The sequence below is a fragment of the Pecten maximus genome, chromosome 16 (assembly GCF_902652985.1).
Source record: "Pecten maximus chromosome 16, xPecMax1.1, whole genome shotgun sequence".
Classification (NCBI taxonomy): domain Eukaryota; kingdom Metazoa; phylum Mollusca; class Bivalvia; order Pectinida; family Pectinidae; genus Pecten; species Pecten maximus.
Window position 1 is genome coordinate 28,528,859 of NC_047030.1, and position 10,834 is coordinate 28,539,692.

Consider the following 10,834-nt stretch of genomic DNA (forward strand, 5'->3'; position numbering starts at 1 on the left):
TGTTTTTCCTCTCTGGATGATGCAGATTGCAAAACCTGGACAGGCTGGACAAGAACACAGTTTCTGATTTTGTTTAACATGTCCGTCTCCAGTATATCGAAAACATTTCATTCCGTAGTAAAAGCATTAGGCACACCAATTGTTCCATTGTTCCTTGGACGTTAGCACACATCCTGGAGCACAATAGTGTTCACCGAAACTTAATTGTTTTGGTAAGCAGGCCACTGTCATACTTGACGAGGCATATATTCATGAGTTATCATCACAAGCTCCAGAGAATATCCCATTATGGCAAAAAGAAGCGAAACTATTTGAAGTGCATTAGCATAGCCCTGTCGAATGGTTACATCAATGAAACAGGATGACCTTTTCATGGAAGCGATAGTGATGTGAAGATCACAAAAGCTATCATAGATAGTCTCTACTGGCTTGAGATAGATGACAATGTCGTTCTCCCACAGGCCACCCACCAGGTGGCAATGGACAACAAACACATCACAGCATATTCACAACGCACTGCACGATTGCCATATATATATAAAATTCATATATGAAATGTCATCAATCATAATTTTCTTCATACACTCGAATAATATTTAATACACATAAACTTCCTTCTATATTTCATTAAACACTGATCAGTATTTTCTAATTTATTGGAAATACATGTATTACATCCCCCATAACCCATACAACTATTGTTGCGTCATAGTGACAAAATGCCCATATACTATACAAATACATTTTATAAGCCCCCAAAAAACAACAATTTTTATCCCTCTGTCGTCGCCCAGTGCGCTGCCTGAACTGATACTCTGCGGTGTACACGGGTACAACCCCGTGTGTCACACCACCCAGCGGAATACCCATGGGAGAAAGTATTTTCGTGCAAATTCATTTCATTCAAACGCGCGAAATATGATTTCTCCCACAGGCCACCCACCAGGTGGCAATGAACAACAAACACATCACAGCATATTCACAACGCACTGCACGATGAATATAAAGAACGGGCTAATGCCGAACTCTGCCACCAATCAATCTGAAAAAATTAAACACTTATATGTACAGTTTATATCAATAGAAACCTAGCCGCATCATCCACCCACAGTGATCAACCTTATCCATCCTGAAATAAAAAGCAGTATATATGCATAACTTTCAAGTATTTGTAATGTTCCTTAATGATCATATGCCCTATAAACCAAGATTTTTAGAAACTGTCAGTCTCTCCAACAAACCATCCGTCCTTGGCAGTTTCAGACCGCCAATGTCCATGCTTTTTAAACAACCTGTCCGGAATCACATGATTTGCCGCTGCACTGGCACCGCCAGCCCGGAAACTGTGTAGACTAAAACTAGAAATGTCCGGAACTATAGACTTATAGAAAGCAATCAATTGCTCGCGAAGTCTAGAATAATTCATTGGTGCATTCACTTTTCGTAACACATATCCTTCACCGCATTTTGTAAGATTACGAAATAGAAATTCACCGCTTCCAGCACTAATTGATGCTAATTTACAATACAACTCCAAGTGATTCTCTGGACTTGTTACCTGTCCTCGCGATAACTAACCAGGCTCCATCCCGATAAATATCCGTCTTTGATTTCTCAATGAAGATCTCCATGTGGGTGGAGGACACTTTTATATCACATCTCATGAGGGCGAGCACCTCTGCACTTCTCAAAAACCCTGCATAAGACAACAAAGATATTTTTATAATCCTTTGCGACAACAAATTGCTCTCATCATAATATTTTTCATACAATTTTTCCAAAATGTCAACTGTAATAATATCTTTCGTTACCACTGGTTTTGAAACTTTCCTTTTTGCACCTTCAAATAAATTTTTACTAAACAGCTTTCAGTTGGAGAGCTCTCTCCAATCATATTATGTGCCCATCGAATGCTATAAAACTTTCTGTCAACACACTTTGACTTGTTCCCACAGATAACAAAAAATTGCAAAACAGACAAAGATGTAAAGTTTTCACTGGAAATATGGTTAAATTATTCGCTTTTGCCCAGTTTGCCCACTTATTAAATCCATAAAAATATTTTTGAACAGTTTTATCCGATTTAGCATTTAATAAAAGTTCAAGTAATTCTTTAGCCAGGCTCTGCAAATTTTGTGGTAAACTGGCAACCTCATTTTCTTTAGTCTGGAAAAATAAATGTGTAAACACAAACCAAAAATTAAAAAATCATTACTCTACATTGTCGTTTACTCATACCTATCTCGCACGAGTCAATATCAACACTTTACAAACCCGCGCTACTGCGCGATTAATAAATGGTTGTACAGAAACCATCCTGGCCAACAAAGGGCCTACCTAGCATACAGCTAGTATGTGGTTATACAAAAAACCACCTTAGTATACAGCTAAACCCTGGGTTATACAAACCCTTCTGTTCGCCTTTAGCGGAAATCAATCAACAAAGCTAACATTTGAAAAGGAAGACACTTCCCACTGAAGACTGAGTTACTTCCCCTTCCCTGTACACACACATTTTCACATTGGGGGAGAAATCTTGCATCTCTCACTGCAGCTATAGAACCTGTCCCACCAGGACAAAGTATAGGCCAAACCCGGGCCGACTTCCATACTGGTCCAATTAATGTACCAAAAGCTCTACAGGCTTTCATATCCATAATTGTTCTTGAAATCAAATAAACTGGAGGGACAAACCACCCATAATAACCTGCCCAATTTGCTGTAAATGCATCCATGCCAGCTGAACCTGGATTCCAGAACAGCGAATAAAATACACTATGCTTGGCATTGTAATAGGAAGCGAACCAGTCTATATCAAATGGCTCCGAAAGTCTATCCAACTGCTTATATACCAAGTTATTAATTTCCCAATCATCAGGGTCATTAATTCTACTCAGATAATCAGCTTTCTCATTTTCTGATCACGGTACCCACTCCATCTCTAACCTGATATTAAATCTACAACATTTCTCATAAATATGCATTGCTATATCTTGTAATTCTGCCTTCATACTTCCTTTATCCACAATCCAAATAACACCCCGATTATCGGAGAACCACTTAACCCTTTGACCTTGTAGAACATGAACCAATGAAGACAAAACATGAGAAACTGCAGTTAACTCCCTCCATGTAGAACTTTTACTTGCATCAGATTTTGACCACAGCCCTTGAACCACACCCATAGACGATTCCACACAATAACCGCCATATCCTGTATTACTAGCATCCGAAAATACTATTCTATGACATTGAGGTTCAAATTTCAAAACAGGCAAGTTTCTGATCCTAATATTTTTACTCCAAAACCTTGCCTGTTCCAATGACATATCAGATAATGACAAACGTTCGTTCCATGACTCTGTACTGGCCACCTGCATGCTCATACTCCTTGTCATCAGCTGTGTTACACACCCAAACACAATCGACATAGATATAGCATGTCCTATACATTTTGCCAATTTTTTCACATGCACAGAACAGTCTCGTTCGGTTAGCCTAATCACATCGTCTATGCAAGACTGGGCTCTCGATATCCTCTGCTCAGGAATAGACATTATACCTTCCTCGGCGTTAACATCCACCCCCAAAAACACCAAACTCTGTGTTGGGGACCACAATGATTTTTCAGCCTTTGGAACAAACCCAGACTGCAACAAATCTGATTTAACCTGCTCGCTTTGTATTCTACATACCTCTTCATCCGAATTTACCCCAAAACCATCTCCAAGAACATCAATATTTGATACCCTTCCCTTCTCCATTTACCTATAAGGGGACGTGTGATCTTAGTAAACAGATATGGAGCTGTCCTGATACCAAATGGAAGGACCAAGAATTTAAAATACTCTACCTCCCATCAAACACCCAAGAGAAACCCAAATACGTAGTATGATCTGCAAAAATATCTATGTGGTGATATGCAGAATGGATATCAAACTTGTACATCCATTAGCCCTGATTAAGATAAATCAATGCAGTTCTTATATCATCAAATTTAACTTTCTCCTTCCATAAATGTGCGTTAACACACCTTAGGTCCGAAATTAACCTTTTCTTACCATTCGATTGTGTTGAAACTGTAAGGGGATTTACTACCAAGGGTACATCTTCACACCGTTCCACCAGCCCCTTCCTAACTAGCTGTGTTATTGCTTCCTTAACAAAATCAAGCGTTACTCAGAGCAGATTTATTATTTGGTAGATACATTTTGGGAGGAGATGATCAAAAATGGGATCTTATATCCATACTGGATTACATCCAGCACAAATTGATTTCTACAGAAGGATTTCCAGAATTCAATAGAACTTTTCAAAATGCCCTTCACAATTATTTCTCGTTCCCCTTGTTCATACTCAAAATAATCATCAGTGAGCTCATCTAGAATTAGTGTTTTTGTAGAATCGCATGGTTTAAAATACTTATCTAAAATCAGACTCTGTTCCTTTGTCTGTTTCACCATGGTGGTCCCCTTGTTCGATGGCGGACGACTTGTCTTATTTTGATGTGCCTGTCGCCTTGCCGTCCACTCCAGAAGCGTTGAAAACAGGATTCCCAACAACAACAGTAGGAGGATTCCCCGAACCGGAAGTCGGTGTACCCACAGCAAACGAGAGATAGGGTGCCGTACGAACATATCCGGAACGACGCTGATATCGTTTTGACTGTAACTCTTTTTTCTCTTCTCCTTCTTAGCGTCTGATTCCGCCTGATAAATTTTCTTCTGGTCATCCGAGTGTTTAGCTATTGGGTCGGAAATATAATGTTTAACTGTGTCCCAATCGTAGTCTGACCTATCCGCCAACCTGATATGCCGGTTTCTCTCTGCTATGTCTTCTATCACTTTGTTTACAGTTTCCTCACAAATTTTCCGTTTTGTAACCCCCACACGGCTTGCTTCACATTATCCTCTACCTCTGAATTGAATTTATACTGATCCTTATTACCGCTTCTCTTCCACTAAAACTCTGTGTCTTCTTTGAGTCTCTTAAACTCTATATCCTTCGCCGAACTTTTAGCAGAAATTTCTCTTTTCAACTCACAAATTTGGCTTTGAAAAGTTTCTTTACTGGAAGTAATTGCATTTAATAATTCAGACATGGACGGCTGTGTTTCACAAATGTCTTTTTGTCTGCAATTACTCTCACCTTCACCGTCGTTCATCACGCCTACAGTACAGTATATAGAAACTTAGCACGATTGTTTCCCTCTGTCGTCGCCCAGTGCGCTGCCTGAACTGATACTCTGCAGTGTACACGGGTACAACCCCGTGTGTCACACCACCCAGCGGAATACCCATGGGAGAAAGTAACTTCGTGCTAATTCATTTCATTCAAACGCGCGAAATATGATTTGTTGATCGAGGGTTTAGGGATGTTTTGCCAGATTTGGAATCACGTGGTGTGACGTCTTATCAAACCTGGGCAGACTGAACATGACGACCTAGCTAACCTTGATAGATCTATAACTAAATCCTGTTGGGTAGATGGGTCAAACAACATACATTTCAAGCAATGACTTGTCTTCAACTTTGAGGTCATAGAGATACTGGTTAGAATAGTAACAGCATGTCTCAATGAAATACGATAACCCATACATGAACACCAAAGCGAGATGCATTGGTTAGGAAGATGGCTGACAAAGTGAAAGCGCCTTAGTGTTCACAATACCTTAGCTAAGCGTGTGAAAGATGAGCTAGATCTTACCAGAAGGACAAAGCCATTATTTGTCAAACTAGTTGCAACTACGAATTGTGACTTTCCAAAGTTAGACATGGGATACCTTCGGACAATATCCTGTGGCACATACCAGATATCATTGACAGCAGGCTACATCAGCGAGTACATCAATGATGATGGTGACTACGAGAAATTGATCTATCGGCACTCACCGGACATGGTACGATGTCAAATCGTCAAATCCACTCAAATCCAGGCATATGAGCAGTGTAAATTACAAAGTGTACTATGTTTGGATCAAGCACAACAGCTTCGACACGACCAACCAAAGGATTATTATTGCTGGTGTCCTCCTGGACAAGAACCATGGGGATATGCGCCTATGTAGCCAGTATCCCATACTAAATAGGATACTACATGCATTAAGAAACCAATAAGCCTTTGTATCCAAAAGTGAAAAGGTTTAAGGACATCTTCCAGGTATTAGGCATGGTCGATTTAGACAATTAGAACTACGATGTAGACCAGAACTGACCCATATTGGATTTCGGATTAGGTGGTTTAATATGTAAACCAACATAAATCTGTCATGTAGCGTTTTGTCAGAAAATTGATTAAGCGGTTGTAAGAACATTTGATATGTGTTCTTATCAGGGAACATGGCGCCCATTTCGAATATGGAAATATCACTTTAGTTGATTACTAGTGTAGGTGTCAGTCCCTGTGTACCAATGGAACTTAGTAAAAATATCCAATCCAAGTTCACTTTACAAATATTTCAATACAAAGCCGATTTTCCGCTATGCTCGTTTTTCTTTTAAGAATTACATAGCAATATAGTCAAGCAATTTTAATTACAAAACTCCTGATTACTATTTTTGGGCGATATATTCTAAATGTGTTGGGAGATGTTTTTAAGCACATAATTACGAATGAACTACAAAAGGAAGTTGTATTTTTGACTTTCAGAAAATTTCCCTTAATGTTAAAAGAGCATATTCTTACCCAAAATCCATCACAATTTTAAATACTGTTCCTAATGAATTCTAAATTGTAACTTCATGCTTTATATATATGATATCCAGCACGTTATCATCGGCATATTCATGTTTAGTTTCTTCAAAGACGAATTGATATTGCAGCATTTCCCCAGAAAGCCATACATTTTTTTATCGTTTTTGGCACAAAAAGGGCGCTAAATTATTTGGTATGTACATTTTTGGACTTAAGTCCCTATTTGTAAACGAAGGATTACAGAGGCTGTTGATATCATAAACAAGCTGTCGTATTTCCTTCTTATGCCATTTTGAAACCACACCTTTCATCTGTAGGTTTCACGTGATCACTAGTTGAGCCTATATCAATTTGGGAAAGATAAGAAAACAACTTCGCCGACATGCGGCCATCTTGAATTTTGACAATTAAAGACAGTTAACAAAATTTTCCAGAATGTTCTGAATGGATCTTTCTCAAATTATATATAATGACGCTCATCAATTGACACCCATTACCTTGCCGTAAGCAATACAATTGCACCACCGAACCGAAATGTGTACCTTAGGTCTAATACATATGTCAAAGTGCTTGTAGGTCCTCATCACAGATATATTTGACTAAACTTACTCATCCGATATTCTTTTGTTTCGTCCTGAATTAACGTTCTGGGTGTAATATCTCTTTCCATATGTCATATATTCACTTACCCAATCACCCGACGAAATAATCATTCCAAATGTCGACCCAAAGGAAAAGGATTCGAAATCTATGGCAATAAGATAAATATATACTCAGTTTAAAAACTTTTTTTTTAAAGATATGTTTATATATATTTTATATAATTCATTTATTATATAGATATACTGTACAGAGAAGTAGATATACTGTACACAGAAGTAGATATACTGTACACAGGAGTAGATATACTGTACACAGGAGTAGATATACTGTACAGAGAAATAGATATACTGTACACAGGAGTAAATATACTGTACACAGGAGTAAATATACTGTACACAGGAGTAGATATACTGTACACAGAAGTAGATATACTGTACAGAGAAATAGATATACTGTACACAGGAGTAGATATACTGTACACAGAAGTAGATATACTGTACAGAGAAATAGATATACTGTACACAGAAGTAGATATACTGTACACAGGAGTAGATATACTGTACAGAGAAGTAGATATACTGTACACAGGAGTAAATATACTGTACACAGGAGTAAATATACTGTACACAGGAGTAAATATACTGTACAGAGAAGTAGATATACTGTACACAGAAGTAGATATACTGTACACAGAAGTAGATATACTATACACAGGAGTAGATATACTGTACACAGAAGTAGATATACTGTACACAGAAGTAGATATACTGTACACAGAAGTAGATATACTGTACACAGGAGTAAATATACTGTACACAGGAGTAAATATACTGTACACAGTAGAAATACTGTACACAGAAGTAGATATACTGTACACAGGAGTAAATATACTGTACACAGTAGATATACTGTACACAGGAGTAGATATACTGTACACAGGAGTAGATATACTGTACACAGGAGTAAATATACTGTACACAGGAGTAGATATACTGTACACAGAAGTAAATATACTGTACACAGTAGATATACTGTACACAGGAGTAGATATACTGTACACAGAAGTAGATATACTGTACAGAGAAATAGATATACTGTACACAGGAGTAGATATACTGTACACAGAAGTAAATATACTGTACAGAGAAGTAGATATACTGTACACAGGAGTAGATATACTGTACACAGAAGTAAATATACTGTACACAGAAGTAAATATACTGTACACAGGAGTAGATATACTGTACACAGGAGTAAATATTTATACTGTACACAAAAGCAAATATACTTTTGAAGATATATATCAGAAAGAAATGTAAACATTCATGCGTGGGACTAATTTTACAGAGATATTATCAAAAGGAAGTACATTAAGCATAAGTATGCAAATAAGAAAGTGTAAACCTTGTTATATAAAAATTATATCTGATCGATAGGAATAAGTCTCTCATCCCAACCCCGTAAAACAACCATAACAAAAATCTTACAAACGTTGGATCCGAAATTTGTAACGTTTCGCATCTTTTGTTTTAACTTCCAGATTTCTTGATCTTGATGAATTGGAGAAATGAAGTCAATGAGACTGAACAAAATGACCATTTCTATTTTTCGAACACTTTTGCAGATTAGTTGTTTATGACGAGGTGCAGAACAATTGAAAAAAATATGAATGGCAAACTGCTAGAATAGCTAGTATAATATATATATAGGAAAGAAAACAAAGGGACACAACCCTTCAAAATGTCACAGAAATATGTCAACAAACAATATGATTTGGAGTGCAATGGATGCTGAAAGCTAAATTCGTGTTCTGTAGTCAAGTTGTCAAGAATCAGATTCGTATGAATATATGACATATATGACTTAAAGTTGTAGTGTGGATTTTAAAAAAATTACCAGTGTGGAAATACAATGTTAAATATGTGTTAAATACAGTCTGTCAGAACTAACTGAGAAAACCATTATATACATGTATATGTTTTCTGCTTTTTCTGTTGTCATTTCATGTCATGTACAGTGTGTAACATCTCATCTTCAATAACCGAAGTTTTATTTCTAAAATCACATTTTCATGAATTAACCTTAATAGGCTAAATACACTTTGTTTATACTAACCCGACCTTAAAAAATCTTGCCTGTTTTTTCCCCCAAATCCGGTATTTTTTCCCTAAAACTGCAAACATTCGTTACCATTATATAGTCAATTCCCGTTTAACCGTCATTAATACAAGGTATATGTAAATCAATTACACTTAAAATATAGATATCGCAAGGTTTTCCATCATTGGTTTTATCTGATGCTTCAAGCTGTTCCATTGTTCTATCTCAGATTTTCGTGTGTTCGTATTGTTTTCGCCAGATTGTTAAAAAAAAAAGTCCTAACCATGTTCCCCTTTACCTGTTCGTAGAAACAAACAAGCTTTCAAATTAATTGTTGTATGTCTTTTTTTAGAGTATCCAATGAAATTGTGAATAACATATGGGGCCGCGGTGGCCGAGTGGTTAAGGTGTCCCGACACTTTAACACTAGCCCTCCACCTCTGGGTTGCGAGTTCGAAACCTACGTGGGGCAGTTGCCAGGTACTGACCGTAGGCCGTGGTTTTTCTCCGGGTACTCCGGCTTTCCTCCACCTACAAAACCTGGCACGTCCTTAAATGACACTGGCTGTTAATAGGACGTTAAACAAAAACAAACAAACATATGGGTAGATCATGTTTTCGAAATCCAAGTCACTGGAATAGTTATGGCAGCACCGAGTACTGAGTTGATTGTCCAATATGTCAGACTTTCTGTTCAAAAGAAAATAAATTATTTGAGAAAATATTCTCTGTATTATCATCAATTGGGAGATATAAATTATATTCTTAATATAAATGGTAACAAAGGGGCCAGTGCTGGAACAATCATAAGTTTCACAGTTTTTTTTTCAGGAAAAAGTTCCACTATTATGTGGCGGACGAAGGAAATTAAACACAAGGCTAAATCTGCTAAGGATGAATACAAAATAATGAGCATTTGGTTAGAAAAGCTGGTTAGAGGTTTGGTTATAAACTGTGATGTGTATATTCTATTGCTGGGTGTCTTCAGCAATTTGGGTTTGCTTTATTGAGGTAACACTAAAGTTGGTGTCAGATCCAGAGTTCCACACTACCACAAGGAGACAAACATGAACATACTGCAGACTCCCGAAACATGTATTAATAACAAAACATTTATTTTGACATGAAATATCTTACTGTAACTCCACTATATACTAGATGTAATATAGTGCTCGCCTAGAGAGAGCTACTACAAACTCAATTGCATTGGTCGAGCTGATCATTATGGGTAATTTTTCTGAGGTCCCAATCCGTACATAGTAGAGGCATTGAAAACAATTTAATTGATCTTGTATATAGTAATACAAAACGACTTTTCACAATAGAGAAAAGTGTTATCACCACCAACCCCCTGTGTTCAGTGCCTTAAGCAATGTCTGTCGAGGCACAGGGCTTCGTCACAATCGTTCTGTTAACAGTTGATATATATGTCTGTTTA